Below are 18524 nucleotides of genomic sequence, written 5' to 3' on the forward strand. Positions count from 1 at the left end.
CTTTACCGCGGTATAGGAGCGGTGTGTTCACCGCTCCTATACCGCGCCTTCCCATTGAAATCAATGGGAAAGCGCGGTAATACCGCTGTAATACCGCGGTAATACCGCCGCAACGCGGGCGGTATTAACCCTTTTTCGGCCGCTAGTGGGGGTTAAAACCTCACCGCTAGCGGCCGAATATCGCGGTAAAAACGATGGTATAGCCGCGCTACAAATAGCGCGGCTATACCGTCACCGCGGCTGACGCTTCAGTGTGAAGCCAGCCTTACTCTTCCAACAACTGGCAATATGCAATATGTTGGGTTAGGTAAGTACATTTTAAAGTGTTCCTCAATGCATTCCCTGCATTAAAGCTGAACTATACTCACCTTGGATTCAGCGATGTGGTGTTCCAGAGCTTTCTGTTGGCCGCTGACATCTTCAGGCAGCCAGCTTCTGGGACTTAGACCCCTTTCACACTGGGGCGTTTTTCAGGCGTTTTAGCGTTAAAAAAAGCGCCTGAAAGAAGCTGCATCTGCAATCCCAATGTGAAAGCCTTAGTGCTTTCACACTAAAGTGCCTGAAAAACGCCCCAGTGTGAAGGGGTCTTATGCGGCGAACACACGGTCGTGTTTCGTCATGAAAAAAAAACGTAATTTTTCAGCATGTCCAAAAAACGAAGTTTTTCCAACTTCATCATTAAAAACGATGTTGCCCACACACCATTGTTTAAAAAAAATTATGAACAAAACCCGGTGACGTACAACACGTACGGCAGCGCTTTTTTGTCTGTTACAGCGTGATGAATGTGCTTACTCCATTATGAATGGTAGTTTTACCTGAACGAGCGCTCCCGTCTCATAACTTGCTTCTGGGCATGCGCAGGTTTAAAACGTCGTTTTAGCCCACACACGATCATTTTTTACAACCCCAAAAAACAACATTTTAAAAAACGAAGCCTAAAAACGATGTGAAGCCCACACACGATGATTTTAAATGACGTTTTTAAAAATGTCATTTTTTTTTCATGCCGAAAAACGACCGTGTGTATGCGGCAATAGCGTTAAAAAAAAGCGCCCGTAAAACGCCAGAAAAAAGCATCATCTGCAATCCAATGTGAAAGCCCGAGTGCTTTCACACTGATGTCCTGTACACACGATCACTTTTTGTGATGAAATAAAATGACATTTTTAAAAATGTCATTTAAAATGATCGTGTGTGGGCAAAACATAGTTTTTCTGAAAAACGACCAAAAAAAAAAATTAGAACATACTTCAATTTTTTATGTCATTTTTTAAAATGTCATTTTTTGTGTCATAAAAAACTATCGTGTATGGGTTAAAACAACGTTTTAAACCCGCACATGCCCAGAAGCAAGTTATGAGACGGGAGGTAAAACTACCATTCATAATGGAGTAAGCACATTCATCACGCTGTAACAGACAAAAAAGCACGAATCGTCTTTTACTAACAAGTAACCAGCTAAAATCAGCCCCAAGGCGAATAGAACTTCCCCTTAATGCCGCGTACACACCATCACTTTTTGTGATGAAAAAAAACGACATTTTTAAAAACGTCATTTAAAATGACCGTGTGTGGGGAAAACGTCGTTTTTGTCTTCTGAAAAACGACAAAAAAAAAATTCGAACATGCTTCAATTTTTTGTGTAGTTTTTCAAAACGTTGTTTTTTGTGTCATTTAAAATGATAGTGTGTGGGCAAAACGACGTTTAAAACGACGTTTTTAAACCCGCGCATGCTCAGAAGCAAGTTATGAAGCGAGCTTGAACGGAACAGAGTGCCGTCGTACGTGCTGAACGTAACCATGCTTTGCTAGAGCATTTTGAAAAAACGATGGTGTGTATGCTCCGTCGTTTTTTAAAATTAAGTTTCAAAAACGTTGTTTTTTTTCATTACATAAAACGTCGTTTTTTTTTATCACAAAAAACGACCGTCTGTATGCGGCATTAGAGTGCTGTCGCTTTGTTCATCATTTTTAAAAAACGATGGTGTGTGGGCAACATCATTTTTAATGATAAAGTTGGAAAAATGTCATTTTTTTTCATGATAAAAAATGAAATTTTTTTTCATCACAAAAAGTGATCGTGTGTACAGGGCATGAGGCGCTGCTTTGGCAGGGCGTAAAAAAAAGTCCTGCAAGCAGCTTCTTTGCAGCGCTTTAGGAGCGTTGAATACACCACTCCTAAAGCACCCCTTCCCATTGGGGCTCTTTTTTAATCCCAATGCCCCAGTGTAAAAGGGGTCTTAGCGGAGCTTTACCAGCATTTTTCGGATGCTGGCAGTGTGAAAGGGCTCTGAAAGCACTCAGGCTTTCACATTGGGATTACAGATGAGGCTTCTTAGGCCCCGTACACACGACCGAACATGTCTGCTGAAACTGGTCCGCGGACCAGTTTCAGCAGACATGTTCGGTCGTGTGTACGGCCGACCGGACAGGTTTCCAGCGGACATTTGTCCAGCCGACCGTTTTCCGGCGGACAAATGTTTCTTAGCATGCTAAGAAACATGTCCGCTGGAAGCCTGTCCGTCGGACATGTTCGGTCGTCTGTACGACTCACCGTACATGTCCGATCGGCCGCCATCCCTCGCATGCGTCGAAGTGATTCGACGCATGCTTGGAAGCTTTGAACTTCCAGGGCACGGCCACGTCCCCGCGTATTGTTTCCGCGCGGATTTCTGTATGATGGTGTGTACAACCATCATACAGAAATCTCCGACCGGACATGTCCGCTGAAAACGGTGGACCGTTTTCAGCGGACTGTGCGGTCGTCTGTACGAGGCCTTATAGGTGCTTTTTTTAACGTCAAAGCACCTGAAAAACTGAAGAAAAACACCCCAGTGTGAAAGGGGTCTAAATCAGTGGGTGATGTCACTCCCACTAAGGCCTCTTTCACACTGACACGTTTTTCAGGCGGTTTAGCGCTAAAAATAGCGCTGCTATACCGCCTGAAAAAATTTGCTCTGCAGTCTTCAGTGTGAAAGCCCAATGGCTTTCACACTGAAGCGGTGCGCTAGCAGGACCACTCCAAAAGTCCTGCTAGCCGCATCTTTGAAGCCGTATAGGAGCGGGGTGTTTACCGCTCCTATACCGCTCCTTCCCATTGAACTCAATGGGAAACCGTGGTAACGGCATTAACCTTTTTTTTAGCCGCTAGCGGGGGTTAAAACCGCACCGCTAGCGGCCTAATATCGCGGTAAATACGGCTGTATAGCGGCGCTAAAAATTGCGCCGCTATACCGCCATCGCACCTCCCCTGCCCCGCGTGAAAGAGGCCTTATGTTTGGGAGTGCATTCAGCTTCGACATTGCCAAATTTCTACAGTGAGCTGCATGTGAGTAATTTTGTGCTATGCTAAGGCCTTGGATTATTCAAAAAAGTAAATCAATTAGATTTAATTACCTTGAAAATCTTTTTTTTTTCTCTCCTGTCACATTTATTTTAAATTTACTTAGGGAGATGCCATCTATATTTAAATTAGACATTTCCATAGATCTACAGCCCTGGGGACGGTGACAGTACTAGCAGAGAGCGTTCTAGTTTCAGCCATGTAGACTGAAACATATAGCAGCCAATAAAATGTATCTTTACTGAATTGGCTTGGATTCAATTTATTTCGTTTCCTATTACATTTAAAAAAGTGGCAAATGCAAGGTCAGTTTATATGGTTGCCGCTTCACCCCCTCAATAAAAAAAACATAAAATTGAAACCAGGAAAAATAATAAAAAATGTAAGAACATAGGGCCAGATTCAGGTAGAAGTGCGGCAGGGTAACGTATCGTAGATACGTTACACCGCCGCAAGTTTTCATCGCAAGTGCCTGATTCACAGAGCACTTGCAGTGAAAACCTACGCCGGCGGCCTCCGGCGTAAGCTCGCGTAATTCAAAGGGGCGTGTGCCATTTAAATTAGGCGCACTCCCGCGCCGGACCTACTGCGCATGCTCTTTTTTGAATTACCCGCCGTGCTTTGCGCGAAGTGACGTCATTTTTTCGAAAAGGAAACGCGCGTAGCGTAATTCCGTATTCCCGGACGGCTTACGCAAACGACGTGAATTTTTAAATTTCGACGCGGGAACGACGGCCATACTTTATACAGCACATACGTGTGCTGTGTAAAGTTAAGGCACCCAAAACGACGACTAACTTTGCGACGGGAAACTAGACTAGGGCGACGTAGCGAACGCGAAAAACCGTCGTGGATCGCCGTAACTCCTAATTTGCATACCCGACGCTAGTTTACGACGCAAACTCCCCCCAGCGGTGGCCGCGGTACTGCATCCTAAGATCCGACAGTGTAAAACAATTACACCTGTCGAATCTTAGGGATATCTATGCGTAACTGGTTCTATGAATCAGTCGCATAGATACTCTGAGAGATACGACGGAGTATCTGAGATACGACGGAGTATCTGAGATACTCCGTCTCGTATCTCTGCTGTGAATCTGGGCCATAGCACAGACCAGAATTTTCAGTACCGAACTTGACATTGACATAGAATTTGTTCTACAGATTGTCCAAGCAACATTAATATACCCAAGCATATGGAAACTGGGGTCTGGGGGTACATATATTTACATTTTTTTGTTTAGCTACATAGTTGTTAAAGCGGATGTGCCACGGGAAAATAATATTAAAAGCCAGCAGCTACAAATACTGCAGCTGCTGACTTTTAATATTAGGACACTTAACTGTCCTGGAGTCCAGCGCCGATCGCAGCAGAGCACGAGCGATCGCTCGTCTCTCTGCTGCTCCCCCCGCCATCCACGCTCAGGGAACCAGGAAGTGAAGCGCTGCGGCTTCACTGCCCGGTTCCCTACGGCGCATGCGCGAGTCGCGCTGCGCCCGCCGATTGGCTCACACGCTGTGTGCTGGGAGCCGAGTGTTCCCAGCACACAACGGGCGACAGACGGGAATGTGTCGGAATGCCCGTCTTTCGCCCGTAGCGTGTGGCCGGAAGTGGGTGCAAATACCTGTCTTTAGACAGGTGTCTGCACCCCCCTCCCCCCTGAAAGGTGTCAAATGTGACACCGGAGGGGGGAGGGTTCCGATCAGCGGGACTCCACTTTAGGGTGGAGAACCGCTTTAAGGTTGAATAAAGACACCAGTTAAACTTGTGGTGTGTGTGTGTGTTTATTTCAAAATTAAATCCCATATCCCTGTATGTTGCAATTGTTTCGATCTAAAAGTTTTTTTGGAACTAGCGGCACTCCCTGCTAATACTACTGCTTGTGGAAGGGAGTTCCAAATCCTCACCGCTCTGACAGTAAAGAACCCTCTAAGCGGTTTATGTTTAAACCTTTTTTCCTCTAGTTTCAATGAATGGCCCCGTGTCTTTACAAACTCCCTCCCACTAAAAAGTTTCTTCCCTATGCTAGGGTCACCAGTAAGGTATTTGTATATCGCTGTCATATCCCCTCTCAAGTGTCTCCTCTGCAAGCATATGTTTAATGCTTGTAGCCTTTCCCCATAACTGAGGTACTCCTATACATTTATTATCTTTGTTGTCCTTATATGGACTCTTTCCAGTTCAAGCACATCCCTCCTGAGGGCTGGTGACACGCTGGCTTGTCATCAATAAACGTGTACCACTCCAGTCAGTAAACTGTCCATAAAAATTAGGTACAACAGTCTAGGCATCACCTGACTGAGTTCCTCAAGGACTATCGGGTGTAAGTGGTCCTGGTGATTTATTTATGTTAAGTCAGGGGTTGACAAATTTGCTTGGAATCTAGGAGCCAGCTAAAAAAGTTAGGAGCCAGAAAATGTGCCCCGTCCCGACGAGCTTGTGCGCAGAAGCGAACACATACGTGAGCAGCGCCCGCATATGTAAACGGTGTTCAAACCACACATGTGAGGTATCGACGCGATTGGTAGAGCGAGAGCAATAATTCTAGCCCTAGACCTCCTCTGTAACTCAAAACATGCAACCTGTAGATTTTTTTAAATGTCGTCGGACGAAATTTTGAGAATTAGAGGGAAGACGATGGCAGTGAAAATAGTGAAGAATTACATTAGAATTGCTGTTTAACTTGTAATGCTTAACTTGTAATACCAACGGCCACCACCAGATGGCGCCAGCTTACACATCTGGTGGTAATAACTTGTAATACCAACGGCTCACCACCAGATGGCGCCAGCTCACAAAAAATTTTTTTTAATTTTTTTTGCCCCCCTTCCAAGCCAAGTCGCCGGTCCAGACCATCCTAGTGCCTGCTACAGTGTGTTCAGTCAGTTTCAGAAGAGAACAGGACTGGTGGAGGTGGTGTCTGAGACTGTTGTGTGATGTCATGGTGCAAAGGGAGCAAAGTCGACCAGCCAGAGCCTTGTGTGTGGGTCTGAGGGAGCATAGCAAGCCAGGCGCAGGACTGTCAGTGCTGTTTGGAGTGGAGGGACCACCTGGTGTGGCACAGGCATAGAGATGAGCACTGCTCCACTCCCCACAGGGCTGGTGCAAGGATTTTTGACACCCTAGGCGAAACCTAATTTTGTCACCCCCTTGGCTCCACCCTGGACTCCACCCCCTGCCCATGTATACCCCACCTTTTTAATGCAGCCCACCAGTGCCCATTAATGCAACCTCACCAGCGTCCATCAAATGCAGCCTCACTAGCACCCATCAATGCAACCTACCAGTGCCCATCAATCAATGTTTGCTTGCTTCCATTCATTCGGGAGTCGGGACACAGACACAGTCCTCCACCGCCACTGTGCCTCTGACATTATGTGCAAACGGAGCGGCAGCTTCCTGCGGATTTTGAGACCTAGTTGTTTGCTGCAGAGAGAAGAGAGTAGGAACACAGTGGCCAGGCACCCCTGGCAGCAGTGCACCCTAGTTTGCCTAGTGGTAGCACCGGCCCTGAGTCCCCAGCAGAAGAGAAACCTTCATTTCAAAAAGCCCTGTAAAAAACTAGTATTTCTCTTGACTGCTGAGGCACAATGAGCCCATGTACCATTAACTGCAACATAGATGCATAGAAAAACCTTCCCCCCTTGCCCCCTCACCCCGTTAAATAAACACACCTGCAACCATTAGTTGGGAAAGAGCAAGGCCACAGCTTTATTAAATCCAAACATAACATGTGAACACTTTTCAACCAGTGCCAGTCACAATTGTACTGTGAGCACACAATTCCAAAAGGGGGGGAGGGGCCTGTCCTTACCATAAGTGCTGGACAGGCCGCCGACTTCAGATTTCTTACAGCCATTTTATGCTGGCAAGGTCAAGAAACCGCAGCAAGCTGTGACATACCATAGAGAAAAGGGGCGGGAGGGTGGGCAGTTCTTCCAACCACGTTTTTTGGAAAGACACAGAATTCTCTAGGGCAATACTTTTATAGAGCTCAGGTCCAGCCCATTCCCCCTAGCAACCAATCCTTGGAGCTACCTTAACCTGCACCTGGCCATGCCCCCACCAGTCAAGGCTCTCTTTTCCTAAGGGGCTCAAGAGGCCTTCATTCCCCTCCCTTTACAGGGTTATGTGTGTATTGTAGTTTGCAGCCCCATTCACCTCCACAGCACAGTGCTCCCCGCAAACTACATTTCCCATGATCCCATTATAGTCCTTTCAGTTTCTCAATTCCCACTGGCTCCCCCTGGTGAGTGGAGGCTGAACAGCCTCATAGCCAGCAAAAGAATCTTGTTTGAGAGCATAGGTCGGTTGTAGCACAATGTCTGACAAAATTCATCAGGTGGAAGGGCTTGAGCACACGCTTGAAGGATTCAATACTGGCTGGTTTGGGGGTGCTGGAGACCAGGACATCATGGCCCAGATTCACAAAGGAGATACGACGGAGTATCTCAGATACTCCGTCGTATCTCTCAGAGTATCTATGCGACTGATTCATAGAATCAGTTGCGCATAGATATCCCTAAGATCCGACAGGTGTAATTGTTTTACACTGTCGGATCTTAGGATGCAGTACCGCGACCGCCGCTGGGGGGAGTTTGCGTCGTAAACCAGCGTCGGGTATGCAAATTAGGAGTTACGGCGATCCACAACGGTTTTTCGCGTTCGCTACGTCGCCGCTAGTCTAGTTTCCCGTCGCAAAGTTAGTCGTCGTTTTGGGTGCCTTAACTTTAGACAGCAAACGTATTGCTGTCTAAAGTATGGCAGTCTTTCCCGCGTCGAAATTAAAAAATTCACGTCGTTTGCGTAAGCCGTCCGGGAATACGGAATTACGCTACGCGCATCGCCGTTCGAAAAAATGACGTCACTTCGCGCAAAGCACGGCGGGAGTTACGAAACGGAGCATGTGCAGTAGGTCCGGCGCGGGAGCGCGCCTAATTTAAATGGCACACGCCAATTTAAATTACGCGGGCTTACGCCGGAGGGCGCCGGCGTAGTTTTCATCGCAAGTGCTTTGTGAATCAGGCACTTGCGATGAAAACTTGCGGCGGTGTAACGTATCTACGATACGTTACGCCGCCGCACTTCTACCTGAATCTGGCCCCAAGGTCCCAGCCCAGTGGGTAGAAGATGCTGAAGATAGTACCATAGCAGTTGTCACAGAACATTGAATCTCCACAAATGACTCCAAGATAAATTGGTGTGCATCAAAGTACCATTCACTCTGAGTGAAATTTGTAGTAAATGTATTTTATTTAAAAGGGTTTTAACACTATGTGGAGCATTATATAGCTTTACATTATCTGAGGAAATCTGACAGATACCATCTGGTCTGGAGGTGAAGTGGATAGATTTCTGAGAAAAAGCATTTGATCTGAATGTGTAATAAGGTTATATAATTCTGGTGAGTTATGAACGCAGTCACAGGTGGTGGGCACGTTTGATTGCCGGGAAGCTGTACAAAGAGGTTGTGGGAAGACACAAGATATACAGAGGAGACATGAATATATTCATCTAACATAGAGGCTTTATTTTTAATACAAAGTTTTTTGAATAGACTTTATTTTGACACAAGTTATAACATTTGTTTTCATAGCACACTATGGGCCAGATTCACGTAGATCAGCGGATCTATAGATCCGCTCGATCTACGTGATTTAAGATCCGCTCCCGCAAGTTTGAGAGGCAAGTGGCTAATTCACAAACCACTTACCTCCAAACTTGCGGCGGCGGATCTTAAATCCCCCTGCGGAATTCAAATTCCGCGGCTAGGGGGAGTGTACTATTTAAATCAGGCGTGTTCCCGCGCCGATTTAAATGCGCATGCGCCGTCCGGGGAATTTCCCGGCGTGCATTGCTCCCACTGACGTCACTAGGACGTCAGTGGTTTCGACGTGAGCGTGACTTGCGACGCGCGTGTTTGTGAATCGGCGTACGCAAACGACGTTAGAAAATTCAAATTCGACGCGGGAACGCCGGCTATACTTAACATTGGATGCGCCTGATAAAAGCAGGGGTAAGTATACGACGGGAAAGCCGCTACGGAAACGACGTAAGAACACTGCGTCGGGTCCGCGTACGTTCGTGAATTTGCATAAATCTCGCTGATTTACATATTATTTATCGTAAATCAGCGGGAACGCCCCCGGCGCCATTTTTAAATTGAAAAAAAGATCCGACAGTGTAACACAGTGTAACACTGTCAGATCTTAGCCCTATCTATGCGTATCTGATTCTATGAATCAGGCGCATAGATAGGACCAGTTTACGTCAGAGATACGATGGTGTATCTGTAGATACACCGTCGTATCTCTTTGTGGATCTGGCCCTATAGCTTCATTCAGACCTGTGAATCGGCCGGTCTCCATTTACATGCAAGAACCCCAGGGTGTGGTTCTCGGCGATTAGCTGCAGGATACAGCCCTACTGAGAACAATGGGAAGCTGCCAGCCTGCCATTGGTTTCAATAGGGCTGCCTCCCGCAGCTAATCGTCAGGAACCCTAAATGGGGTTCTCGCATTAAAATGGAGCCGGGCCGATTCCCAGTGCAGAATGCAGCCTATATGATAGCACAGTAGTGAGTAAAATTGCAAATGGATTTTTTCTTGTGTGTGTAGCCAAAAGACCAGCTATGTCGTTCTGCAACTCAGGAACACTCACAGACTAAGATGTAGCCTTTTTCCACTAGTGCTCAGTGCTGAGACAGTTGAATCATTTCCTGCCAATAGAGTGGGATCACTGTCAACAAGCAGAGCATCTTGGGGCATGTAGTCCCACAGCTGGGACATACTGCATTTACCAGAACTGACTGGGATACACTTACCAGAAAGCTGACAGCTAAGGAGGACACCGGTGAAGGAGATAAATGCCAATGCTAAGGATGGGTTCTCTCTCTTGGAACACAGGACCTGCAGCTACAGGAGCGAGAGGCTAGACTCCTCTGGTCGGTGTGAGTGGGTGCTGAGGCCTTGGTGGTGTGGAGAGCCTTTCCGTGAGTAAGCATTATCCCTGGAGGCAGATCCCCAGCTGCTGGCCTCTCATCGGCAGCGTGGCTATCAGGGGCCACTCTCACACCCACGCAGGTGCTGCTGAATCCATGGGTCATCAGGTTGGCAGTGGGGCATCCTCCATCTGACTGCAGATCCTTCAAGAGCCTCTTCCGGGATATCCTTCTCCGGGAGCCTTGGTATCTCCAGGATTGGTGAGAGGGCAGAATCCCACCCTTAGTATTACATTCAGAGATCTACTGCATGTAGACACCTTTACCTCACCCTTTCTACATGTATTATGAATGATTATTGTCAGTAAACTTGTACTTGCAAACAAATTCTACTGGATTCCTGGATTGTTTATTTCAAGGAACGTGATCCTAATGTGATCTTAACAAAAGGCCTTCTGATGGGAAACACCATGCTTATTCTATTCAACTTTGCTGGTCGCCATTGCACAGCAACATCTTTAGGCAGCTTCATAGCTAGCTGGAGATTCTGGACTCCCTTACTTCAAGGTACTTCTCCACCCAAAGGAATTAACCTACAGAATCTGTTCCTGATTAAATTGTTCAAAGTGTAGCATCGGTTGATCTTAAGGGAGAACTCTTACCCAGGTTTCACATATTGTGTTTCGTTATTTATTTTCGCCTGTGGCATCAGGGCTTAGAGGGAGCCGACTGACTGAGAGCCTTTTCTTTTACGTCTCGCTCCTCGTATCATAGGTCAACTTGAGGTCTGTTGGCCCCACAGTCAGGTTCACTGTTATTGCCAGTTCAATGCATATCACTAAAATTCTGTATAATGCTGAACACTGTAATTTGGTGAATACCCAGTTTACATTTTTGTAATTTTTGTTGACCTAATAATCTCTAGTAAATTATTATCTTGCAATCTGTATTATTCCTTTCAGTGCCTTTTGCACCTTTGTTTGAAATGATTTTATTTAACGAGGTGTTCCGGAAGGGCTGAGGTTGTTCTTGGGTTTAAGGCGCAAAACAGAGAACCCAGATTTACCAAGTGGATCCTCTGGGGGTGGTGCTACATGTACGATTGCCCATTAACCTCCCTGGCGGTAAACCCGAGCGTGACTCGGGGTTGATTTTTTATGCTAGGATCGGTAACCCCGAGTCACGCTCGGGGTGGACGTGCAGAGTGTGCAGCGGCGCGGCTTACCTTTCGCAGCATCCACAGGCAAGTTACTCACCTTGTTCCTGGATCCTGCGATGCATCCCCGCTGTGTGATCGAGCGGGACCTCCTCGCTCGATTCACAGTGTCCCCGTGTGCCGCCGATCTCCGTTCCCTGCGACGTTACGACGCACGGGAGCGGAGAACGGCGCCAAATTCAAAAAAGTAAACAAACACTTTACATACAGTATACTGTAATCTTATAGATTACAGTACTGTATGTAAAAAATACACCCCCCCCTTGTCCCTAGTGGTCTGTCCAGTGCCCTGCATGTACTTTTATAAAAAATAAAAAATGTAATTTCTGCCTAAAAACTGTAGATTGTCCAAAAGTGTCCCTTTATGTCAAAAATGGTTTTAGATCAGCTAGAAAACAGCGATAATAAATTATAATCACTTGCAGAAATGTGCGATAGCGATTTGTGGGGAAATTCGCCATAAAAAAAAAAATAATAATGACAGCGACAATTCTGCAACTGCAAATTTCAGTGATTTTGAGTTGATTACATTATTGAATAATTTTTATTATAATTATATTATTATTTGTTATAATTATTTATAATTATTTATTATATTATAATTTATAATTTTGTTTTAAAAAAAAAAATCATACCCGGGATGCCTACAAGACTCTTGCTTGGTCAGATTTAAGTGAGTTATTTCTAAAAATTACAGGCCTACAGTATAAAACGCCAAATTTCCATGCAAAATAATTGTACCGCTTTTGGTACGTAATTCCAGACAGAATCATACCGCCAGGGAGGTTAGATTGAAATCAGTATTGTGCTTGAAATTTTGTGAATTTATGTTACTAAATGGGTTGGCACTACAGATAGCTGCATTGACTGATTATATGACATTTTAGATAGAGGATAGCGCAATTTTCTCTGTATGAATTAAATATACTATCTCTCTCAAGGTGGCATTTTTTTTTCATTACTTCTGTATAACATGTCTGGCACACCGACATTTCTGGAAATGCCTGATCACCACACACCCAGCATAATTTTTTTGGGTGGATGCCCATAGCGTAGATGAACTATGATTATGAGGTGAGAATGATCTTGAGTGACTTTTGTGAGGAGGATCTTTGTCATCTCTCAAGAATGAATTATAAAAACCGGTCTAACGCTCAACTTCAATATATCAAAATCTAATGTATCCCTAAATAAGTGAGAGACCAGCAAATTGATTGACACATGTAAGGAATAGAACATAAAAAACGTACTCTAATTTATAAAGCCATAATTGGGCAGTTATTAAAAAAACACAACCATTGCAGCTGCGGGAAAAATTACTTATGTATTAAGCATCACCCCCCACTTCGCTTCCATGGTGAAATCTTATAGTTTAATATATTGTGGGACCAGCCCACATGTGGACGGTGTAGAACCAGAGCAAATTATGGTGAATATGTCAGAAATCGCTGGAAGACTCCAAGGGAAAAGTGCCAATGTCATCACATGTATCCTTATGTGTAACTCACAGCATGTGATGAAATGGTCACCTTTCCCTGGGAGTCTTCCAGTGATTCATCAGGCTGGTGGCTCCACCATTTGGCAATTACAGGTTATGCTTCACACAGTTTGAAAAACATTAGTATAGGGATTCAATTGCCAACAGGGGATGAGTTAAGGTCACATACTGTGAGCTAAACACAAGGATACATGTGATGACATGGGCACCTTTCCCTGGGAGTCTACATGTATAGCTTATAGCATGGCACCTCGAATCATCCCTTGACTAAGCGCTGAAGTACAGCGTGAAACGCGTCGGCCTATACTGTACCTTTTTGCTTGCAGTGAATGCATGTGCATTTGAAAATAAAGACCTAATTTGTTTTAGTCATTTTGGAGTGCGGCAGTCCAGAGTTTTTTCTTCCATTTTCTGCTCGAATCATCCCTTGTTGACAATTGACTACTCATAGGAAAGTTCTTCAAACTGTGTGAAGCATAGCTTGTATTTGCCTAATATGTGATCCACGAGCTTAATCAACGAAAGTTCCAAGTCATATAACGCTCAAAAGAATAAAGCGATTCCTAGCCGTCCATGTAGGTCTTGTGAAATCCAGAATGGTCTATTGATTTGTATCCAATGAAACCATGGTCTCTTGTATAGATGGAGGAGATGAGTAGGGAGAGGCATCTCAACAGCTGACAATATGGGAGAAAGGCTTGAAACCTGACTGGTTTCGCCGGTCACGCCGGCTGCTTCAGAGGTACATTTCAACCAATGCAAATGAGAAATGTTTGTTAATGTGCTTAAAATGGCCGCTATTAGTGGCAAATTAGTGTAACGTCACAGCGTAAATAAGCGCTGCAGTGTCATCATGCTTGATGTAAATAAACGTCACAACATGTGTAATCATGATGTTGTTTTGCGTTGTGACGTTTATTTACGTCAAGCATGATGACGTCACAGACTTCTAAATGACCCAGAGACCACCAGAATGGGGTTTTCCCCATATGGCTGCCTAAGACACTGCACAGAGGTGACCCAGGAGAGCCTAAACCTAACTGGGACAACAATAGTAAGCCACAACTTACAGATAGCCAGTCCCATAAGGTTGAAGAGGCGGGCCGAACCACAACCCAACATATGGTACCATGAGTCTCCAGGAAAAAGGATTATATAGGGAGGTGAAGGGAAGAGGGCCAAGCCCAGCACAAGAGCAATTGCACACTCACAGAAAAGGAGAGGCCTATGACATGCAAGGACAAAGGGGGCTGTGATAAGGAATTGACTTTCCCTGGAATTGTCTAGTTTTCTAACAAGTTTAGAGACACATTAAAAGTTACCAAAAATAATTTATGAAAAGAAAGACACTGGGGCAGATTCATCAAAGAGATACGACGGCGGATCTCCTGATCCGCCGTCGTACCTCTGAGTCCAGCCGGTCGGATCTATGAGGCTGATTCATAGAATCAGATTCCGCATAGATCTCCCTTAGATCCGACTGGTGTAAGTGACTTACACCAGTCAAATCTTAGGCTGCAATCTACCGCCGGCCGCTAGGTGTCGTCGCTTTTTTTACGCGTGGGATATGCAAATGAGGAGAACCGCCGATTCAAGTCCGTACGCCCGCCCGTCGCTTTTTTTTAACGTCGTTTGCGTTCGGCTTTTTCCGGCAGACAGCTACCCCTGCTATATGAGGGGTAGCTAATGTTAAGTATGGCCGTCGTTCCCGCGCCGAGATTCAAATTTTTACGTCGTTTGCGTAAGTCGATCGGGAATACGGATGGCCGCAATTGACGTAGCCGCCGCAAACAATGACGTCCTAGCGACGTCTTTTGGAGCATGCGCACTGGGAAATTTCGCCGGCGGCGCATGCGCAGTTAAATCGGCGCGGGAACGCGCCTGATTTAAATTGTACACTCCCCCTAGCCACGGAATTTGCATTCCGCCGGGGGAGTTACGATCCGACGGTGCAATTTTCGAGGTAAGTGCTTTGTGAATACTGCACTAGCCTCGCTAAATTGCACCGGCGGATCGTAAAACACGTAGATCGAGCAGATCTAAAGATCCGCTGATCTACATGAATCTGGCCCACTGCAAGTAAGCATCTAACATTTTTATGTGTTTTTACCCACAATCGGTAAATTTAGGGGCAGATCCACGTAGAATTGCATGGGCGCAGCGTATGTGAGATACGCTACGCCGCTGTAACTTACTTTTTTTATCTTCGAATCCAGAAAGAATTTGCGCCGTAAGTTACGGCGGCGTAGTGTATCTGTCGCGGCGTAACGGCGCGTAATTCAAATCAGCGAGTAGGGGGCGTGTTTCATTTAAATGAAGCGCATCCCCGCGCCGAACGAACTGCACATGCTCCGTTCCTAAATTTCCCGCCGTGCATTGCACTAAATGACGTCGCAAGGACGTCATTGTTTTGACGTGGACGTAAATTACGTCCAGCCCGATTCACGGACGACTTAGGCAAACGAAATAAAAAAAATTTTATTATACGCGGGAACGACGGTCATACTTAAGATTGCGTACGCCACCAAATAGCAGCTTTAACTATACGCCAAAAAAAGCCGACTAGAGACGACGTGAAAGAATGCGCCGGCCGCTCGTACGTTCGTGGATCGTCGGAAATAGCTAATTTGCATACTCGACGCGGAATACGACGGGAACGCCACCCAGCGGACGCCGAAGAATTGCATCTAAGATCCGAAGGCGTACGAAGACGTACGCCTGTCGGATCTAACCCAGATGCCGTCGTATCTTGTTTTGAGGATTCAAAACAAAGATACGACGCGGGAAATTTGAAAGTACGCCGGCGTATCAGTAGATACGCCGGCGTACTCTCTTTGTGGATCTGCCCCTTAGTGTCTGGGTCTCTTTAAAATTGGTCTTATAAAAATACTTATTATTTAACACTTTTGCATGCACATCCCCTCTTTTCTAATTAATAATAATTCTAGTCAGCTTTTGACAATTGTTCTAAGAATCTGTCAGACCAGCTCATTGGTGTGGAGATGACATTTTCCTCATCCTGGGGGATCCTTTTTTACGTATCATGCAATGTCAAACACTGACAGCACGCATCTTGTTTCACAACGCTAATATAGTGACAGCTGAAGGGTCCCAAGGCAGTAATTCTAGATTCCACACCCTGGATTGATGGAGTTCAGCAATCTCTGCATGACAGATGTGATTAAACTTTAAATATATCAGTGAGAGTCGTGCAGTTTGCAGTACATACCGCCTGTGCATACCGTCTGTGCATGTGATTTGCATACATTAGGCAACAAGCAATTTACACATCTGCTAGTTTAATGTGGTTTCTCATAATTGTACAGGAACAGTCGCTGTGCCTTACAGTGTGCAGCATACGCAAGTTATTAAAAGACCACTGTCACATCTTTCTTTCCTAGGAACCCTGCTTTAAAGTGGAACTGTCTCCACATCAACATTGATTATTTTTAATCCTCGTGCTGCTAGCATTAGTAAATAGATAGAAAAGTATGTAGCACCCTGACCCTGGGGTTTAGTCAGGGAGCTCCTCAAAAATGTACTTGCCAGGAGTAATTACCCTGGTCAATTGCTAGAGATCCATTGATTTGTCCCTAAGTTTGGTCTTGCTACACTTTTCTCTTCTACCGCTAAGTGGCCGGGTACTTGATGGTACTAGATACAAGAAGGGCAACCCAAGGTCAGGTTATGGGTGTATGGGGTATCTCAGCCAATGGGCAGGGGCTTTCTTGAATCCCTTGGCCTGCTGGGAGAACCTATATATTCCGGTGAGGTCAGGTGACCTGTGTTCTGTGCCACCTGGATGGCTGTCTGGGTAGACATGTGTTGTATACCCCGGGCTGCTAGGCCAGAGATTGGGCCTATCCCGGGGGGCATCTGGCTGCCAGGCTGTGTGAGGGCCTATCCAGAAGTAAGAGGGCGGCACAGGGTTGGGATTGCGGCTTGCAGTCCAACAATAAGTGACAGGTCTGCCGACCGGAGAACCTGTCAATGGTCGGAGATAGAAGGGAAGCTGTCGCCACTAAGGGACCAATCACCTTTACCAGGGACCACAGTGAGTAACTGAAGCAAGTACCGGAGCAGCATTCTCACCGAACGGGCACGTGGAGAATCTTGAAACTTCAGGTGGCGATCAAGCCAGGGACCCAGCCAGCGGAGGTGACACTGGCAGAGCAGCCTTGTTAGTCAAGCCAAAAACCTTGCCGATTAGCAGGGGTGAAGCTTGAGAAGTATCTGGAGTGCCAAGCTAGGGACCCAGCAAGAAAGTGCGGGTGACGCTTGAGGGAGATACCACCGCAGAGCTTTGAGGAGCTCCAGGGATTTAGAGTCAGTGAATCAGAGGGTCCAGTGAGAGACTGGGAGTTTAAGGGGCTGAAGAACTACAAGTAGAAGATGTAGTGAAGCAAAGAGGACTGTAACAAGTTGTGTTAGGAGCTGTTAAAGACTGTTGCCATAGGAGACAGCATTCCTGCACGTGCAGATGTGGCGCCTTGCTGGGGGCCTTTCCCTGTACAGCTGTCCTCCTATTGAAGTCTCTGAGTCTGCCAATTGAAATTGCAACTGCTCAAGGGTGTCCTGGCCCTAACCCTCTTTCCCCCTTAAAATATAAAAAGGACTGTTCAGAGAAATAAAACCTCTTTTACATCCAAGAAGTGTCTGGTGCCCAATAACTTTATCCATATTGCACCCACTATGCCTCACAACCCACTACATACAGAAGGATGTCATCTATCTTTGGCTCTGAAGGTTCTCTTTAGACTGAAGGAGACTAGAGACTTTGCTACAAGCATATCATATATACTTGTTATAAACTTTTGTTTTTACAATTCTTCAGTTACTTCCTGGTTTCTTGCCTCGGCAAATGATGTCATACTTCCCAGGAGTCTTCAGGAGGGGAGCTTCAGAAATGGTCAGCAGTCATCAATTAATATATCATCAGGAAAACTGCTCTTGGACGAGCTACGATGAAAACGGTCTTTAATAGACATTCAGAGCAATATCCCTTTTGAGATCCAGTCTAATTACCAGTATCTAATTTCCATGTGTAACGGTCACCACCGTTTACGACCTTCCATCCACGACAACAGCTCATCTGACACACAGACAGACCAGCAGGCATCCCATTTTCCCAGAATCAAGACGAGACACGCTCTGTGCTTGTTCCAAATGTAATGGTACTTTAATGATTTCTCTCAGTCTTTTTATATAGTACAACAGGTCACAGAATTTACAGGAACAATCAAACTGTCCCCCCCCCCCCCCCAATCACACACTAAGGCTAATTACTAAACATTCCTCAATTACTAACAACAAAAGCCTTCACCCACTCCGTCTCCGCATACCGCTTGACACCTCTGAGCATCAATAGATTGTAGACAGGGTTATCACACATAAGCAGTCTTTAGTATGCATAATTAGAGTTCTGGGAGCAGACCTGGGATTAACACCTGTCCGTTACAACACCTTTACACAAGGACAATGGAATGTCCTCCAAGCCCTGATGCAATTAGCATGTCACTAGAC

General features: G+C 45.7%; 1 protein-coding gene across 1 annotated transcript in view; it reads left to right on the forward strand.

Annotated features, from left to right (window-relative positions):
* Positions 1-18524, forward strand: part of BAALC (BAALC binder of MAP3K1 and KLF4) — a 125045-nt gene that overhangs the window by 20257 nt on the left and 86264 nt on the right. The gene's annotated exons all lie outside the window — the stretch shown is intronic.

The sequence above is a fragment of the Rana temporaria genome, chromosome 5 (genome assembly GCF_905171775.1).
Source record: "Rana temporaria chromosome 5, aRanTem1.1, whole genome shotgun sequence".
Lineage (NCBI taxonomy): Eukaryota > Metazoa > Chordata > Amphibia > Anura > Ranidae > Rana > Rana temporaria.